This window comes from Dromiciops gliroides, chromosome 5 (assembly GCF_019393635.1).
Source record: "Dromiciops gliroides isolate mDroGli1 chromosome 5, mDroGli1.pri, whole genome shotgun sequence".
NCBI classification, from domain to species: Eukaryota; Metazoa; Chordata; class Mammalia; order Microbiotheria; family Microbiotheriidae; genus Dromiciops; species Dromiciops gliroides.
Window position 1 is genome coordinate 39,933,177 of NC_057865.1, and position 20,620 is coordinate 39,953,796.

At 42.4% G+C, this 20,620-nt stretch overlaps 1 protein-coding gene and 1 non-coding gene across 3 annotated transcripts in view; one reads left to right on the plus strand and one right to left on the minus strand.

Annotated features, from left to right (window-relative positions):
* CPNE4 (copine 4) overlaps positions 1-20,620 on the minus strand; it is a 441,978-nt gene that overhangs the window by 386,472 nt on the left and 34,886 nt on the right. The window lies entirely within an intron of this gene.
* LOC122730290 lies at positions 406-512 on the plus strand. Its single transcript, XR_006353475.1, has one exon. It is a non-coding gene; the product is annotated as a U6 spliceosomal RNA (small nuclear RNA).

Here is a 20,620-nt window from a genome sequence, read left to right on the forward strand (position 1 = left end):
TAGTCAAGGAAACTGAGGTAGACAGAGGTAAAGTGATGTTCCCAGGATGACACACCTAGTACATGTAAGGTCAAACTTGAACTCACATCTTCCTGACTCAAGACCCAGCATTCTTATTTACTGTGGTGCCACCATAGTGGTTAAAAAAAAGAAAGTCAACAGATTGGGGGATGGGGAGGAGGAAAATAAATATCTTGGATGCAGGCAATCTCTGCCTTGCCATGGGAGGGAGGGAATGAAGCAAAGAACAGTGTGGGACAGGGGAGAGGACTGACACTGGAGTCAGGGGACTTGGGTTCAAATCCCACCTTTGACACTCAATCTTCCAGCTCTGAATGTATGTTCCTAAGAAACTCAATAACTTTGCTGAAAGATATGGAAAATAGTTGTTTTAAAAACAAAGTGGTGCTTGCTTTGGCAGCATATATACTAAAATTGGAATGATACAGAGAAGATTAGCATGGCCCCTGCGCAAGGATGACACGCAAATTCGTGAAGCATTCCATATTTCTTTTCCAAAAAGATAGATAGATAGATAGATAGATAGATAGAATGGGGGAGCTGGTACATTGCATTTAGAAAAGGATCACTGTAAGAGCCTGGGGTGCTCTTAATGAAGTCAGGGGATTCAATCATGGTACTCCTGCTCCATGACGACATCGACCCAGGCAGAGCCAAGGTTTGACATGAGCCAATACTGCTGACAGGTCACATATGTGAGCAGCCTCCAAGCGGCCTGTGTCCATGGTAATAACACTAACAGCTTCTCAGGCCAGAACTGTCAGAACTCCATCAAATGGAGACTATTCTGGTCACAGATGAAAACTGTCACTTTGGTAAGAAAAGCCTTTCTTATAAAGAGAGAACCTACATTGCTTGAAATTGTTTCATATTGTTTTAAAATAGCACAAGCCCAGAAAGTTCAAGAAATTTGGGCCCATCTTTTTGATTTGGTTGAAGTGTTGCCAACACTGGCTGGATGATCCATGCACATCTACACAGAAGAGGAGAATCCCAAAGTGCATAGTACTAGTGTCACCCTCTTGAGAAAGAGATTCGCTATGCAGGGCTTTCCTAAATTACACCCGTTCTCTTGGGGTCTCCATTCACAGACCTCAAGTTAGAAGGCCCTTCAAGAGAATCTTTTCCAAGTCTTTCATTTGACAGATGAAGAACTAAAACGTCAAGGCTGTGACTTGTCCAAGGTCACAGAGGCAGCAAGAGGCAGAGGTAAAATTTGTATGTCTCCAGAGTATTCTTTCCACTGTAATATGCATGAGGCATAATGATGGAGATGCAAAGACAAATACAAAATATGCCCTATATTTTAGAGGCTCACATTCTAACAGGGGAAATAACATGCAAAAAAAGGCAAAACACACTTCTTAAGTGCCTACTACGTGCCAGGCACTTGTTGACATAAGTAAATCCATAACAAGACATACAAAATAAATTCAAGGTAACTTGACTGAACGCTAGTGCTGAGGGAAGGGGAAATTGGGAAATGCTTCATGTGCAAAGTCTTGCTTGTTCTAAGGTTTGAAAGAAGCTATGGATTGTTAGAGGCAGGGGTGAAAAGAGTGTCTTCTAGGAATGGAGGACAGCCATGGAAATGACATGGCATCGGAACCGGAGGGTCAGGAGTGAGGCCAACATGGCTGACCCTTAGAGTTCAGGAAGGGAAATAATGTGCCTAAGTTGGAAAGAGCCTTTGATCTGGGTCAGTGAAAAGATTATGCATCTCCAGATGGAATCACAGGTCCTTGAAGTATGTGTAATTAAGACATGAATAATTAGACTATTATTATAATAATGAATGCTAATGCAATGTGTTTACCAATATATGATAGTTATGAATACAAATGATTTTAGGGGTTCCTCTTCTTTTGGTTATTATGATCTCAATGTCCTAAAGTTGACTATAACAGCAGTGGGCTATGCTAGAATGAGTGCTGGGAGATAGAGACCTGGGTCCAAAACCTGCCTCTACCCCTAAAGAACTGTGTGACCTTGGGAAAATCACTTCAATTCTCCGTACCTCAGTTTCCACACCTGAAAAAGGGGGATAGAAGGAGATGATCTCTAAAGGTCTTTCCAGGTTTACGAGTCTATAAACATTGTTATTCTCAATGCACATTTTCATTAGCTATTTGGCCTTATGTACCTATAATGTGTAATGTATATGTATACGTGTTTCTTGCATTCCATTTTACAGACGAGGAAACAGATGGTGAGGAAGGAAGGTGACAAAAAAGGGTTGGTTAAATGGCTTGTGTAATGAGAAATGCAGAAGTAATTCCAGTTCCTGAAAGCCCAGGTTTGATGAATCAGTTATCATTTCTGACCAAGTCAATTGCTTAGTTTCACTACAGGCATGAGAAGGAAAATGGGATGAGGGAGGAGGAAGGAGGGAGAGAAAAAGAAACAGGGATGGGTGAGGACTTAAAAATTACAAAATCTGTGGCACAGTGGATAAAGCACCAGCCCTGGATTCAGGAGTACCTGAGTTCAAATCTGGTCTCAGACACTTGACACTTACTAGCTGTGTGACCCTGGGCAAGTCACTTAACTCCCATTGCCCCCCAAAAAGTTTTTTTAAAAAATTTAAAAATTACAAAATCAATATTCTATTGAGTAATTCTTTACATTAAACCATCCCCTCTTTAACTAAGGAATTTACTAGAGAATTTCTTTGACTCCAAAGCCCTCTAGATGAATTAAAAATATGATCTGGTTTACAAAAAGTTGATGCAATGCATGCCTGGATATTCAGGAACCAATCTGCTGGAGGAAAGAAGGAACAGGAACAAGGTGCCCAGCATCATCCAGCAAAGTGGGGCTGCCCTGGAAAAGCAACAATCCCACTGATTACACATTTTCTGCATTGCCAGGGTCTGACCACAGCAACTGCTCAGTTGTGTATCTCTGGGGATGATGAACACAGAGGCTCCAGGCAATTAGGGCTAGGATCAATGTGGGCCACCAGGTATTGCTATTGGAAGAAAAAAAGGAAAGCAGCAAAATGGGGAGTGGGAGGGATGATTAATAATAATAATAATAAAAAAACAATAATAAACAACTGATCGAGAAGCCCAGAAGAGGAAATGTGTTGAAGACAATATCTTCAAAGCAGAGTCAAAGAAGCCTGCCAAGTTTCAGGGCAGCTAGACTTTCCCACTGGGCATCTTGGCACATGGCAAGGGCTCGGTGATAACCCTTCTACTTGGACAGGCCAGAGGCTAGCAGGTCATGAAGGGCAGTGTCATGAAATCACATAGTCCTGAAGACCTAGAATCCACTGGCCCATCTGACACCTACTAGGCTTAGGACCACTTTCCTTCTTGCCTTGGACCATAAAATGGAGAGTCTCTTAGCTTATCTTGCAACTAGGATCTCTCCCCTCCCATCCATTCTCTACACAGGCTGCCAAACTGAGGATCCTAAAGCACACGTCCAATCATCTCATTCCCTTGCTCTAGAAGCATCAATGGCTCCCTATTGTCTTTGGGGTAAAATACAAAACTTTCTTTCCAGCACTGAAAGCCTTTGACAAGGTGGCTTTCCCATCTCCTCTCTTCTCAGGCTGAGTGCGCATTACTTACCCTCTCATGTGTTCCAGCCAAGTTGTTCTACTTGCCTAGCATGCTCTCCTTCCTTACCTCTGCCTGCGAGTCTTAACTCCCTTCAAGGCTCAGCTGTCCTGCCACTTCCTCCAAGAAGCCCTTCCTGATTCCCCAAGTTGCTAGTACTCCTTTGCCCTCATCCAAATTACTTTCTGTCTATCCAACGTGTATTTGGTACTCACATCTATATATGTGTTGACTGCCTCAGTAGAGTGAAAACTCCTTGAGGTCAGGGCTTCCTTTTTTATCTTTGTATCCCCAGTTCCTAGACAGAGCTAGGAATGCAAGAGGTGCTTAATAAATGCTTCTTGAATTGAATAATATCTGTGGTACTTGTTGCAAGGCTCACATAAAACAACATATATAAAACATTTTAAAGTGCTATAGAAATGTCGGCTACTTTCTGCCACTAGGCTTTCTATCTTGCCAGCCTCCATGCAACATGTTCTGGAGACACATGGCCAAGGTGCCATCTTGTTAAATGACACCCGATGCTTTGTACTGGAGTCCTGGCAGGAGAATGGCCAGTCTATTCCTGTTATCCCTATCCACTGCCCTCCCTTCACCCATAAGATCCAAGAGAATATTCTGGATCATCCCCCAGGAATGGTAAATTCAATCTATTCTCTCACCTACAGTGAGGCCATCTAGGTTGGAGAAGGAAAGACCAGGTCATATATCCCCAGTTTTTCACCCCACTCCTTCTGTTCTTTGCTGACAGAGCTGGAAGTTCTAGAAAGAGACATGGATCAACTCCTCCAGGACTTCATAGATCACAGAAATTCAAAATAGAGATCAGAGGATTACAAGCAGGAAAGACCTTTGAGAAACCTGGAGTCTAGAGAGGTGAACTCTTACCCCAGATCATACAGGTATTAAGAAGCCAAGCCAGGATTTCAGCAGGGTAACTGACTGCTAAGAAAGGATTCCCCCCCTGCACCAATCCCCCCCCCACTGCCACCCTTTCCCCTAACACTCCTTTGCTCAGGTCATAGAAATGAAATCAGCCAAGAAGACAGTGACTGATGCTAGGCTCACTATATTTATTTAATTATCCCATGAGGAGGTTTTCACTTCCCCCACTTAATCAGACCATTGCCAGGGACCAGATTCAGAGCAGCACGTTTTAGTGATTGCTTAACAACAGGGAAGAATCCAATCTGTTCAAACACTAGATTGCAGGTGGGGTGTTTAGCTGACAGCAGCTGCTTCTCTCTGGACGTCCCAGAAACAGGGGGCAAGTATTTCCCTTCCACAACAGGGACATGGTGCTGTTACTTGAGAATTTCTGTTAAAACATACTTGATGCCCAGCACTAAGTAATTCAAACGACAAATCTAGACCTGGGAGAAGATCATGAGGCAGCAGCTCTATGTCTTGGCTTGGAGGTGGAGGACTACAGGAGAAGATGTTTCATACACTGTGATATGTCACCTGATGTCAGATAGAAGTCATATAGTATCCACTGGTTTTGCTGAATGGCTTTTCTTTATAAGAGTGGGAGGATTTGGGAGCAGCTAGGTGGTGCAGTAGATAGGTACTCCTGAATCCAGGGCCGGTGACCTCTGAGTTCAAATCCGGCCTCTAGACACTTAACACTTACTAGCTGTGTGACCTGGGCAGTCTACTTAACTCCAATTGCCTCAACAACAACACAACAACACAAAAAAAAACAAAGAGTGGAGGATTTATCTGAGGAAGGATGGAGTAGGACATTCAGGATATCAAGAAATGGGCCATGGTAAAAAACAAAAGCACAATAAAGCTTGTCTTTTAAAAAAATGTGCTTGGGGGCAGCTAGGTGAGCAGTAGATAAAGCACCAGCCCTGGATTCAGGGGAACCCGATTTCAAATCCAGCCCTCAGACACTGACACTTACTAGCTGTGTGACCTTGGGCAAGTCACTTAAACCCTTATTTCCCCACCCAAAAAATGCTGCTTAATGCTCTGGGGGCAGACTTTCTCCTTAAGGCAAATCAAAAGAGTATATCCCCCACCCCAGAAACATTTTTAAAACTCTTCTAATTAGTCAAGGCACTTGCCCCCTACATATTATGCCAAGAAGGGAATTCTACAAAATGTGTAGTTGGCTTAAGGTCATGCATCTTTCCCTCCATTGGAGAGGGGAGATACTTGATTCATTGGTCCTAGATCCTGGATAGGGGGCTTAGGAGAATCAAGATCATAAATAAAGAGTTTTGAGTCTTCATCCTGATAATAACATGAAGGAATGGCTCATATTTTTGAATGTTTTTTACCATGTACAAAGCTATTTTCTCACAACCACTCTGGGAAGAAGTACTACTAGTATTAGCCCATTCAACAAGATGTGCAAACTGAGGCTCAGAGAGGTTAAGTAACTCATCTGCTTGTGATTGCACAGCTAGCAGGTGGTGAGGCCAGAACTTAAATCTAGATTTTCTGATGCCCAGGTCACACACCCTTCTTTTATACCACAATGTATAATCGTAGGGAGAGAAAGACCAATCTGGGCCTTTTAATTGCATTTACATGGGGAACTCTTGGACCTTTTCTGCACACTGGAGTATCAGAGACATGTCTATAGCACTGAGAGGTCACATGAGCTCTGTAGGGTCACACAGCCAAGTATGAGTCAGAAGTAGACTTCAGCCTGGTCCTCTTTGTTTCAAGGACAGCTCTCTTTCCACTATTCCAGGATGCTTCTGATCAAAGAATGGAAGTTGAGCACCAAAAACCAGCTTAGATCACCTAATCTATGATGCTCACCACAGCATCATAGAATTTATAGCAAAAGGGACCTCAAAAGCCACCTAGTTCAATCCCCTCTTTTAAGAGGAAGAGAATAGACCCTGGAGAGACAAAGTGATTGCCCAAGGTGGCACAGCTGTCAAGTGGAACATTTGAACCCAGGGTCTACCATTTTTGGTGCCGTACCACATTGCCCCCCCGTTTGGAGATATCATCTTAATAAATCTGTGACCCAAGACCTAAAAAGAAATATGTGAAGTATCCATTTTTCATCCCTTTGGTGAATAGGTATAAAAATGAACTTTTTGGACACGTGTGTCCACTTGTCCCACATTCTCCCCGTCTGAGAGCTACTTTGGTGAAAAGTATATGGTCATTTCTGGAGCCACGGGAACAGTGTGGCAGTAGATATCCATCAGAGGTGCTTGGACAGAGAAAAAAGTAACAATTACTATTGTTCTACGGCAGACACAAACATTTCCATAGTATTTAAGATCACCAAGTGCTTCACTACCCATTACCTTATTGGAGTCCCATAACCAATCTTTATGTCTCCATTTCTGTTTTATTTCTGATTGAGGTCATACCCTTCTTTCAGCGTGCCAAGTTCATGACCTCAGCATTATCCCTGAACTCTCAATCTCTCCCTCACCCACCCCGTCTAATCAGTTGCCAAATTTTGCTATTTCGACCTTTGCAATAACTCTCACCTCCAGTTCTTCTTTATCCACAGTGCTACCACCTTCATTCAGGCCTTTATCACTTCCTGTCAAGATCATTGCAAGGGGCTCCTCATTGGCATCCCTTCTTTAAGCCTCTCCCTACTCTATTCCAGCCTCCACCGAGCTGCAAACAGTGGTTTTCCTAGGGGACAGCTAGGTGGCACAGTGGATAATGGACTGGCCCTGGATTCAGGAGGACCTGAGTTCAAATCCACCTCAGACACTTGACACTACTAGCTGTGTGACCCCTGGGCAAGTCACTTAACGCCCATTGCCCTGCAAAAAAAAAAAAATTGTTTTCTTTAAGTATAGAGCTAACTGTGTCACTCCTCTACTCAATCAATTCAGGGACATCCCTCCAAGATTAAATATAGACGTGTCCCAAAAGTCTTAGTGCAGACAAGAATTCCATGCCTTCTTGACTGCCCTCCCTCAATTCCTCTTCCTCCCAGAATCCCATTCTTCCTCTGAGGCCCAGCTCAGACATCACCTTCTACAGGAGACTACTCTTCGATTTCCCCCTCCTCCCTGACCCCAAACTACCCTTGTATTATTCTGAATATGCTTATATACATGTGCTTCCTGTGACAGAATGCATGTTGAGAGGCTGCGTTGGTTTCACCGTGTGTGTTGTGTGTGTGTGTGTGTGTGTGTGTGTGTGTGTGTGTGTGTGCCAGCACCTGACACGTAGTAGGTTCTTAACAAACGATTTTGATTGACCTCTGGGAAAGAGGCCCTACATGTATTATCTCATTTTACATATGTGGAAACAGAGGTTAAGCAACTAGCCCAAGGTCCTATAACTCTATAAGTGGCTGTAGTAGAATTTGAACTCAGATCATCCTGATTCAAATCCTTTACTGTGACACTTACTGTGTCACCTAGTTGCCTTATCTGTGTTGGAGTTGGGAGGCTTCTTTGGGGCATCTAGTTCAACTTCATTTTACTGATGAAGTAACAGAGTCCTCCAGAGGTTAAATTGACAGGACCACTGAAAGAACCACGAGCAGCAGAGGAGATATTTGAACCCAGGGTCTTCTCCAGAATTGGCGCGTTCTCTCCTGACCACACTTCCATGTAGGGGCAATAAAGTCAGTTTATTCTCCACAAATGGTGGTACATATATTTACCAGGAATCCTTAAGTCTACAACCTAAACTGAACTAGAAAAGTGAATCCCATTGACTGCTCGGTCACCATGGGTCACATCAAAGAATATATTGAACTCAGAAGATGAGCAAAATTTTTTTAAGTCATCTGAGGGATGGGGCAACTAGGGGGCACAGTGGATAAAGCGCTGGCCCAGGATTCAGGAGGACCTGAATTAAAATCCAGCCTCAGACACTTGACACTAACTGTATGGACCCTGGGCAAGTCACTTAACCCTCATTACCCACTGCACCCCCCCAAAAAAAAAGTCAACTAGGTTTGATCCTGAGATATACAATTAGAGCCGATCGGAAAAGATAATAGATATTAACTTGGAAAAGTAAAAATAAAGCAATTTGGGGGGGGCAGCTAGGTGGCCTCAGTGGATAAAGCACCGGCCCTGGATTCAGGAGTACCTGAGGTCAAATCTGGCCTCAGAACTTGACACTTACTAGCTGTGTGACCCTGGGCAAGTCACAATCTCCATTGTCCCGCAAAAAAAATTTAAAAATTAAAAAATAAAGCAATTTTCATGAGAGGGCAGAGGGAAATAATAAAGAAGCATTTTGAGAAGATAACATCATCCATACAGTTCCTTCAATCAATGCCCCTACCAAAGGAAGGACAAAGGCCATTAGGCCCCCAAATGGAAAATGTAAGGGTGTTACAAACAGGAACCACTAGAGTTTGAAGTGAAAAATCCAAGCACATGATCCTGGAACACAGAGCGATTCCCTGGCTGTGAACGAGGAGCCCCCTGTGTTTGTACTACTCATTCTTTTAAAGGACAATGTCAACACTTAGGCTTTGGGGAGGCTTTTAAAGCAGAGTTCACAAACAAGGTCTTTCAAATCTGGGTGAAAGAACATAGGGGCTGGCCTCTTTGCTCCCTCCTTGTCCGGCCCTTTCTCCTCTTTTCCTGTTCCTCTCCCCAACCCTTGCGATCTCTGCCTCCACCACACCCACTCATCTTAACCTTCATAAAAGAGAAATCTGGCACAGATTTTGGGAAAAATACTTCCCTTCTCTGGGCCTCAGTTTCTTCCTCTGTACAATGAGGGAGAAGGAGGTTGGACTACATGAATGCCAAAGTCCCTCCCACCTCTAAATCTTAGTCCTATGAATTATAATGGTTGGGGAGGATATACATCCAAATATTGAGAACAACACTTTGGTGATTAGAACAAACTGGAAACTAAATATCGACCAAGTAACTTGGAGACCATAAATGTAAGTTGATAGTTCTGTGCTACAAGGATTTATTAAGTATCTTCTATGTTCCCAGGCACAGTGCTAAGGACTTAATGAATATCATCTATCTCATTTGATTCTCACAGGAAACCAAACTCTGTGAAGTGCTATTTTACAGTTGAGGGAGTGAAGTGACTTTCCAGGGTCACATTGGTTAGAAAATGTCTATGGCAGGATTTAAAGTTGGTCTTCCTGAATCCAGACCCTGTGCTCTATCCACTATGCTACCTAACCAACTAGTAAGGAATGATGAGTATAATGAATAAAGAAAAGCATGGGGAGTTTATATGAAGTGAGGCAAAGTAAAAGGAAGCAGAGTCAGGAAAACAACATATACCAGGACAACAGTGAGAAATGGAAGGAACGCTGACAAACAACTGAAATCGAATTCTATGAAATTATAAAGGCCAAATTTGGCTACAGAGAAGAGCTATGAGAATAGACTCCCTCCCCACCTTTCTTTACAGAGATGGCGGGGGTGGGGGGACTCTATGGATATGGAACATTATGTGCAAGTTGGAGATTGTACTGATGTTTTGTTTTTGCTGACCTGTTTTTCTTCCTTTTTAATTCTTTGTCAAAAGGGATGGTTCAGGGCAGCTAGGTGGTACAGTGGTTAGAGCACTGGCCCTGGAGTCAGGAGTACCTGAGTTCAAATCCGGCCTCAGACACTTAACACTTACTAGCTGTGTGACCCTGGGCAAGTCACTTAACCCCAACTGCCTCACTAAAAAAAATTTAAAATTTAAAAAAAGGGGAGGGGGATGGCTCTCCGAGAGGATCAAAAAAGAACAGAATGGGAAATTTAGGCCAAGGAAACCAAAGAAAGCATAATACAGTGGGAAAATAACTGATTTGGGAATCAAGAGACCCACAATTTTTGCTTCAGATGCTTATAACTGGCATGACCCTTGGAAATTCAATTCACCTCCCTCACAACCCCCGTGTCTTCTCTGTAAAATGAAGGAGTTGTACTGGATGACATCTGAATTCTTTTTTAGCTCCAGATGGTTGATCCTAGGAGTCTTGCTAAGGAGGCAGTGTGGTACAACAGGAAGTCAGTAAGAGGTTAATAACCTATTTGAGGACATTCAAAACATCCATCCAAAGAGGAGCTAAGATTAGGAATCAGTTCTCCAGGATTTACACTAGTTTACTTCTAAAAAAATGATGGGAAATTTCACTTCGGTGCTACCCTTCCTCTATCCTCTATTCCCATTCTTTACCCCTGCAGAAAAAAAATGCATTCCTTTCTGGCAACCTGGGGCCAAAGAAGGCTGCCTATGACCATTGCTCCTCTTCCCTGCATCCGTGAGGCACCTGGTACTATCTCTGCCCAGCACCTTCATTGTCCTTAAACCAGACAAGCCTGGAGCACTTTTTCAGATGGATGAAGTCATGACATGCACAGCAGGGCAAGAGAAGAGAGTCTGCTCACCTCCCTATCTTGTGCTGCCAAGATCTCTGCTCTATCCTGGGGCAGATTGTCTTTGATCTGCTGGCCTGACTTCTGTTCCCTCCCCAAATGTTATATCTAGGTGCCAGACCCACAGGTTCTGCCACCTGAATAAAGTCCCAAGAGGCCAAGCAAGACTTTGTCTCTTACAAGAGACCAATGTTAAGAAGATGGAGAAAATCAAAAGAAACTTGTATACCTGAAAGTTAAACCAGATCCCACAGAAACCAACCTGGGGGAGAGTCGTTAGAGGGGGAAGAGGATAAGACCCTTCCCCATCCACAACCTGCTTGCAGACTTATCATTTCTATTTCATGTAGCTACAGATGAATTCCAGTAGAACACTTGGAAGTATCCCTTACTGAGCCAAATTCACATGTCTGGTTTTCAATGTAAAAGAATGGCATTGGACATTTATTAATCACTTCTCTCTACACATACATTTCTGGTCCTAGCATCTAGGACCTTAATCTTAGTGAGGCAATTGGGTTAAGTGACTTTTCCAGGGTCACACAGCTAGTAAGTGTTAAGTGTCTGAGGCTGGATTTGAACTCAGGTACTCCTGACTCCCGGACCCGGTGCTCTATCTATCCACTGCACCACCTAGCTTCCCCTAGGACCTTAATCTTAAAATATTCTGGCTCTCTGGGTATGCATCTATGTGAGAATGGATCTAGCATATAGATCAAGACTATAGAGTCTGTGAACCACATATGCTGGCATTGAGAAAAATCAATAAGCTTTCACCATTTTGACATATTCTTCATTTGATGGATTGTTTGCTTAACTGAAAACTTTTGTTCCATTAAGGACTGGTTAGTACAGCAAAAAATGTGATTAAAATGCTTAGCCTGGTAATGAAAAGGTGAGAAGAAGTGTGATGTAGTAGGGGGAAGGAACAGGGGAAAATGGAGCTTTAATGTCAGGAAGACCTGGGTTTGAAGTCTTTTCTCTGGCACAAAGTGGCTATGTGAATTGCCCTGGAGAAGTCATTTAACTCATCAATGGCCCCTCAGCAATTCTTCAAAAGAGGTGCCTGCCTGCATGGTTAGGACTAAAACAAAGGGATTAAAGTAGTTTGCCAGGGGTATAACTTTTCAATGAATCAAGTCCAGTCAAGTCCAAAAGTACTTATTAAGCCCTTACTTATCATGCCGGGCATGAGGCAGAAACACAAAGAAAAAGCAGAAAACGTGCCTGCCCTGTAGGAGTGGACATTCTAATGCAGGAGATGCAAGCCCTTAGTGAGGATGGACCAAGTAGAATCTCTGACAAAGGCATTTAAAAGTTCCAGCTTACATTGTGTTCTTGTAGTTTCATGTATGATTTCTTTTAAAATAGATCTCTGAAAAAACTGGGCTTGAATAAAGCCCCACTGGGATTCAAATGGAGCTACTTGACTATGCTTTAAACCCAAATACCTATGGCTCTCACTGACTGGTCAATAACAGATCCCTGCCCAAGCCTCACTTGGTCATTGTTTCGGGTTTTGATGTCTTAGAGTGAGTGTGAATAGAATTGTTCCTGTTCTGGCCCAGAAATCCTAAGAATATTCCTCTCCCAGATTGACTTTTTCTTTTTACAGGGCCAATGGGGGTTAAGTGACTTGCCCAGGGTCACACAGCTAGTACGTGTCAAGTGTCTGAGGCTGGATTTGAACTCAGGTACTCCTGAATCCAGGGCCGGTGCTTTTATCCACTGCGCCACCTAGCCGCCCCCCAGATTGACTTTTGAGTAGGCAAACTAGACCATCTTTTGCATCATTTCTTACCTAGCCTTAATCACTTAAAATGATAGACTGAGACCCTGGGAAGACCTTAGCTTACAGAGGCCAATGTCTCCTACTGCATCTGGTGCCATTTGCAGTAGTTCTGACCTGTGGTCTTATCACTAGACTCAGATGAGTGGAGGATAGGAGTGAGGCTGATGACTTGCATGGCTCTGCCTCACTTAAATTCTATTCACTGCAAGTCAAGACATCACCCTCCTCATGTCATCGGTCCTCTTCAAAAAAATGAAGGACAAAAAAGAAAACCAAAATGTCTCGATACGATATCAGCCTTTCTTTCTCTGGGTTCTGGACTTGTACCTCCACCATAGGCTAGAATAGATGAATAGATGGATAGCACAGATTTATGAAGCATTTACTCTATTCCAGGTACTTATACTAAGTGCTAGATACAGATAAGAACAAATAAGACAGCCTCTGCCCCTCAAGGAGCTTACATTCTAATGGCAGGAAAGATAATACCCAAAAGGGTATACAAGGGAAAGGAAGGAAGAGGCATATGGGAGGATGTAGACCCAGCTTAAAATGACTTAAGAGCCTGGACCTGATCCAGATAAAGTAAAAGCTCACTTATCGAGCCAAAGAACCCAGAAGAGTAGTCTATAAGGGAGGAAACACAGTAAATGGTGGCCAGAAAGCATCTGCTATGATGTAGAAATGATGTGGTTGGCCTGGGCCCCCTGCAAGATTTCACTCCTCACTCCCAAACTGCTTCAACACCCCACCATAGTACACAGGAACTATCCATGTCAGGGGAGATGCCCTAGAATACCCAGAAAACTGAAGCCACACATTTCTATGAACCCCAAGCATAGGGTGGTTCCTCCAACTACTAAAACAACATCATACAAACCAGAAATCTGATGAATTTGGCTAAGTCAAAAGAGGAAATGTTAAACACCACTCCCTGACCATTTCCAGCACACTAGGCCTGGAAATAATGACTATCAAAGGAACAAGGCTTGGTGAGGCCAGGTTGAACCACCCCTACATTCAATGCCTCAGTAGTTCCAACAGCAATTCTTTTCTTGATATAATGCAAACTTCTCAACCAAATATTCTTTTCTGGAAGCTGGTACACTTACTTTCCTCACCTCCTTTAATTTCTTCACTCTGCAGACGCCCTGGTAGCAACATGGCCTGGCTTTCTTATTTTCCTTGTCCATAGACTCATATCTAGAAGTGGAAGAGATGTCCAATTCTTTATTTTCTACAGATGAGAAAAACTGAGGTCCTGGAGATGGTTAAATGTCTTGCACAAGGTCACACAAAAGGAACACACTGACGGCCAAAAATAAAGCCCATGACCTCTTACTTCAGATACAATGCTCTCTCAGTAGTACCACTCAGCTTCCTACCCAATTTTACCCTGTCTCCTCTGTTACAGGTAGAAATCATTTCCTACTCTGCCCTCACCTGTGGTTTAATTACCATACCTGTATGCAGATGATTACCTTGGATGAGATTTGACCAAATAGTGCCTAACAGTAACAAGGTTCTGAGGAGTTTTATAACCTAAAAGCAACAGTCACCCCATAAGTCTTAAATGCCCCCAACTAAAACAGGATGTCCAAATGCTGTCTTCTGGGACAATTATCTACTGAAACACTTTACCTACAACCTGGAACTCTGCTAGGTTTCTCAAATTACAGTACTATCATCCTAGACCTTTGACACATTAACCATATTTAATAAAGGGATAGGACTATTAAGTCATAAACAAGCAGATTAGGAAGAAAAGCTCCATCAAAGGACACAATGTACAAATTTTTCTATTGTAGAAAAAGATTAGCTAGTATACAGTCTTGCTGTAAATTGTATGAAGTTACTAGGGTCTTGTCAGGTACTCCAGTGATTACTGCTTGTTCACTTTGGGGAGACTGGGAGAGTATTTTGTCAGCCTATCAAATCTGTGATTACTTGGGGGGGGGGTAGAAGAGGAGGGTGATGAAAATTCCAGAAAACTGAAAGTACCCTCGAGAGAATGACAACTAATAGAGGGATCTCAATTTCATAAGGTACAAGGGGTATTGATTGATTAAATAATTAATTAATTCAGGCCATTTTGCTGGAAGGTCAAATATGAAGGGTAAAGCTTCAACACTTTGGGCCACATATATGAAGATGGGACTCACTGGAAAAGACCCTAATGTTGGGAAATATTGAAGGCAAAAGGAAAAGGAAATAGCAAAGGATGAGATGGATAGGTAGATAGATAGTATCACCAAAAAAGGAAACATAAACTTGGATGGTCTTCAAGAGACAGTGGAAAACAGAAGGGCCTGGCATGCTACAGTCCATGGGGTCACAAAGAGTTGGATATGACCAAATGATTGAACACCACCACCACAAAGGGGGTGGAAACTGTTCTAATGAACTACAGAACTTTTTGACTATTTGTGTATCTGCTGAAGGCAATCAAGTAGGTATATACTAAGGGGAGATTGGAGTCCCTGTTAGGAGATTAAAAAGGCTTGAGGAAACCAACCAAGTATTTACTGAAGAAAAAGGGGAAAGTATCTCTTCTCTCTAGTATCTCCCTCTAGGGGAGGGAGAGGGCAGATAAAGTGTTTCCCAACAGGATTGGAAGATGTCTCAAAAGGGAAAGAAGAAAAGAGGAAAGATAAAGAAACAAAAAGGGAACTCCAAATTAAAATATGAAGACCAAGAAGTTGAAAAGTGGAAAGAAGACTATTACACAGAGGAAGGGTAGAAGGACAACTGAGCAGTTCAAGCCCTCAAACAGGAACGAGGTTCAATCAACAAATCTGCATTTCCTGAGGGTGACAATTACCTTCTCACTAGAGAATATAGAGAAGAGGAATCTGTAGATACCAAAAAGATAGAAGAAACCTGATACTGGCACTAGACAGAAAAGAAATATTTTCATGGAAGAAGACCCTTTAATAAGAGAAAAGGGGGCATTCATATGTTAACCTGATAGGAACAACCAAGAAATAGCCATCTCTCCATTTGGGATATGATAGAGCTTATCAGGTCAGAAAACTTCTACCAAATTCTGGAAATTCACATGGTTTTTCCCACGTGAGAACCTGGTGGGAGGAAATATAATACACTGCGGGGAGGCAGGATAAAGTGTAAAGACCTAGTTTCAAATATTTGCAAACTGTAGGATTCTGGGAAAGTCACAACTCCTCTGGGTCTATATTTCCTTATCTGAAAAGTTGGGTTAATAATACCTACTCAAGGGGCAGCAAGGTGGCACAGGTGGATAGAGCACCAGCCCCTGGGGTCAGGAGGACCTGAGTTACAAATCCGGTCTCAGCCCACTAACACTTACTAGCTGTGTGAGACCCTGGGGGCAAAGCACTTAACCCCCAATTGGCCTCACAAAATAATATAATAATACACCACCTCAAGGCTTGCTATGAAAGATCAAATGAGATAGGCATATAAAGAACATTGTATATAGGGGCAGGCAGCATGGGAGCGGTAGGTGGAAAGCTAGCTGTGGCGTCATGAAGCCCAGCATTTCAAGCCTAGTCCCACTTCTGATAAAGATCAGCTGTGTGACCCTGACCAAGTCATCTCCTCAAGTTCTTGGTGTTCCAGGCAGGTGTCTCAGAGTACAAGTTCATACTAGTCAGTATGCACTGATATAGAGAGTTTTCTATAGCACTAAAACCACAAGGGGCCAACAGCCCTCCACATAAGTCCTATATAAATGTGAACAGTAAGCCAAATGAGCATTTAATACACACCTACTTTGTGCTAAGTTCTGGGATACCAGAATAAAAGTTAAAAAAAAACAGACCCTGGGTGCAGTTGGATGGCGCAGTCGGATAGAGCACCAGCCCTGGAGTCAGGAGTACCTGAGTTCAGATCCGGCCTCAGACCCTTGACACTTACTAGCTGTGTGACCCTGGGTAAGTCTCTTGACCCCAATTGCCTCACTAAAAAAAAAAAAACAAACAAACAAAAAAAAAACAGACCCTGGTTTTAAGGAGCTCACAGGATTTAAGTAAGGGATACACATTTTCAGATATAATGGCAATTAAAGAGAAGAATCTTAGAGAAAAGAAGATTGGAAAAGTTAAAAACTGCTAAGATGATATCAGAATGCCCCACCAAAGGGCGTTTAAAGTCAAAACTACATTGTATTATTAATTTTATATTCTGTATATACATATACACATCACTCCTGTCAAAATCAAAGCTCCTTGGGCAAGTCCCTTAAGTTCTGTGAGCCTCAGGTTCCTTATCTTTACAAACAGAGGAAGCTGCACTTCACTCATTCTGCAGTCCCTTCCATGTCTAAGACTTAATCCCAAACATATACAACAATTGAACATTCGTGCATTTTAAAAGTCTCACACCTACTTTGATTGTAGAATCAATCTGAAGAAAAATAGTCTTGAACTCCCTGTCTTCCCAGCCTTCTCAGAAATCTACCGCACAAAATAGCAACACTACAAGGGACTTTAAAGACCTTCCAGTTCAAATTCTTTATCTTACAGATGGAAAGTGAGCCCTAGCTGGGAAATGATTTGCCATAGATCCCACAGCTAGTCAGTATCAGGACTACAACAAAAATCTGAGTTTCTTGACCTTTTAAAATTCTGTACTCTCTTCCCTACATACACTACAGCCCCCCCCTCTACCTGAGGCCAGAGCCTTGCTTGGCTGTTTCCTTCCTGCTGCTAAGACAGTCGGATACATAAGCACCTTCCCACTCTGCTCTGAAGATAGTGAAGATGAAGGCAATTTCCTGGCTGCCCCAAGTCCTTAGTTTAGCTTCCCAAGGTAAGCGTGGGCTTCATCACCTCTTGTGCTTGCCTGGCTTTCCCATCCCAGGCAAGATCCACAGCCAGATTCTGTGGCCTACGGGCTGCAATCTAAACTGGAGAGCAGACACTCGCCTAATGTGTTATTTTAAGGACTGGTCCTATTAGTGTTTTTCCAAAGCCTTTTGTATAGCCATTTGCTTCCCAGGATCTGCCAGCCTGGCTGGACACAAAGTCCACATCTCCCCCCAAAAGCAGATGATTAAATTAAAATGCAATGAAAATTTATCTTTCCCAAGACCAAGTTCATGTGCACATGGTAAAATGGAAAGCTGGCCTGATGGAAAGGATAAATTCTGACTGATTAAAAAGCCCAAAGCCACCGACAGCTAGAGGCTTAGGAACCTCCGATGCTGCAATTGACCAGAGCCAGTATTTTCTTTTGAATTCAATTTTCTTGATAGTTTTTGTTTTAATATCACCCACACTTCCCAATCTAGCCACCCACCTGTGCCTTATGCATGTATGTGTGTGTTGTGTATTGTGTGTGTGTGTGTGTGTGTGTGTGTGTGTGTGTCGTGTGTATAAAGAGGTCAGCAAAAACTAACCAACATAGTGAAAAGGTCCAACATTATATGTAATGCTGATACTCACAGCAGCCTCCTCACCTTCACAAAGAAGTGAAGAAAAGGCCTTCTCTTATTTCTTTTGATAAAATAGTGATCCTTAACTTTGTGGTCAACCTTGATCATAATTTCACAGAATTCCATTTCAATCATTTTTTCTTCCTTTCATTTCCATTGTTGTACTCATGGAGCATAGTTTCCTTGGTTCTGATTACTTCATGGTGCATCATTTCAGGTAAGTCTACCCATTGCTCCCCTGTATTCATCAAATTCATTGTTTCTAACCATGCAGTAATATTCCATTGCATTCCTCCAATGGACGGACATCTACTGTGTTTCAGTGCTTCTTACCACAAAAAGTTCTGCTAGATATATTTGGGTATCCCTGGAGCCTTCTTTGGTCACTGACCTCCTTGGGAGGCCTGGCAATGCAATCTCTAGGTCAAAGGATATGGGACATTTTAGCAACTTTCATTGCATAATTCCAAACTGTCACCAGTCCTGCATTGCAAAATGGCATTTATTAATATATGAAATTGACCAAACCCTCATAAGAATGGGGCAGTTTGAAAGATAACTGACCCTAACTGAACGTTTTGTCTATAAAAATAACCATCCTCCCTCTCTGGATAGCAGCCCCTGATTTTCCTTTTTGTGGCTCACATTATTATAGCTGGTTATCTCTGAGCCTTAAATGGCTTTAAAATGAGAGAAGAGAGAGGGAACGAGCTGGAATATCTACACTCTATTCAGTGAGGCATGGTCCTGCCTTTGAGAGAGGAGCTTTTTGACCACCAATAGGAAAGTAAGGCTTAGCTTGCAAAATACCAGAGAGAAAATAAAGCAGAGTCCCTAAGTGTAACCAATATTTTGAGAAGCTTAGATAAAATCCTCTTTGCTGAGAGATAAATACAGTGAGTGATCAATATGACAATAGGTATGTCATCTCACAATAGATAATCTCTTTAACAATTATCACAACCAGTCCCTGCCTGCCCATGCTGTGAGGCCATCATCCATGCCCTTCCGTAAGTTCATCACAAGTGGCCCAAAGAAGTGCTGGGGGGGACAGATTGAAGGGGGAGGAGAATGTCTTTCCATCATTCTCTTGACATGAAGAGAATTCCAATGGAGCCACAAGTTGTCTATCAAATATCTCCCAATCTCACCTTATGACTGTCCCATCTTCTTTTTTTTTTATCATACATTGCTTTGACTATATCCTTACATCATTTTTCCTGTTATTCTTTGTTTAATGTGTTGCGACCTGATCGACATGTGCCCAATAAATGTTTCCCCAATGTCCTCTGGGTTGGAGCTTAAATTCAATTCTTTGAAGGGTTTTGTGGCCCATTCATGGCCATACCCCATTACTGAAAGAATATTGGGGGGGTTAAAAGGTGGATCTTTGTCTCAAGGAGAAGTCTGGGTTCATTCTAACAACTATGTAATTTCTTAAAGACAATCAAGTCTGTTCATCTGTTCTTTTCCTGTTGAATTGTGGGTCCAACCAATAGTCCATTTGCAGTGTCTATCCATCTAAGGGATGGGTTTTGTAGGTTGTCCATCCAATCATATGTTATAATTTGAATAATTACTGGTTTTGAAAAAAGCAAAGTTACACAAAATATTCTCAGCTTAGAGTTAATAGCTAAAGCTATTGAGTGTCCCAGCATACCCCACTCCTACAGAAATGGAAACCCTGTCTGAGTGCCCTTGAGTAATGCACATAAGTATTTCTATTTTTTTTCAGTGTAGGTGCTAGATTAGGGTTGCATAAACCACACGAAGGATTTGGAAAGTAGCTCTAGTGACCAGAAGCCTAAGAGACAAGATGAAGATTCTACCCACCCAAAACATTGCATTTAATGGGATGGGCATAGCCTGCTTGAGCAGCAAATGTGAACTCTCAGAGCTCCTAGAAGGCCCTAGTCAGAGTGATTGAAAATACAAGGGTCTTATCTTTGAATTATTTGGCTTCCCCCCACCTCAATAGGTAGCGATTTGTGTTGTCCTTCCAGTTAAAGGGACAAATATTTAAAAGAAAAAGAAGAAGGGGGCAGCTAGATGGCGCATCGGTTAAAGGCGTTGGCCCCTGGATATCAGGAGTACCTGAGTTTCAAATCCGGCTCAGGCACTTACACACTTACTAGCTGGGTGACCCTGGCAGTTGCTTAACCCCCATTGCCCAGCAAAAAAAAAAAAAAAAACAAGAAGAGATAATAATAATGGCTTTATATGGAGACAATATTGTAGAAGGTATTTCTGGATGGTGATCAAAATAATGAGTCCTTGGGAATGGAGAGAATCCATCTGACAAAGACCCCCAAAAATGCTTTTGTCAGGAGACTCGCTGACCTATAGATCACAGAGCAAAGCTGTAGACTAAATTTTGAGGGTAAAGAGAAAAACAACCTGAATTTTTTAAGCTAAATATCATGAAAGATAACTCATGTGACATTGGGAAAGGGGCACCCATTAATATTCAACAGGCAGCTGATTTATAGACTTTTTCATAGACTAAAGAGGT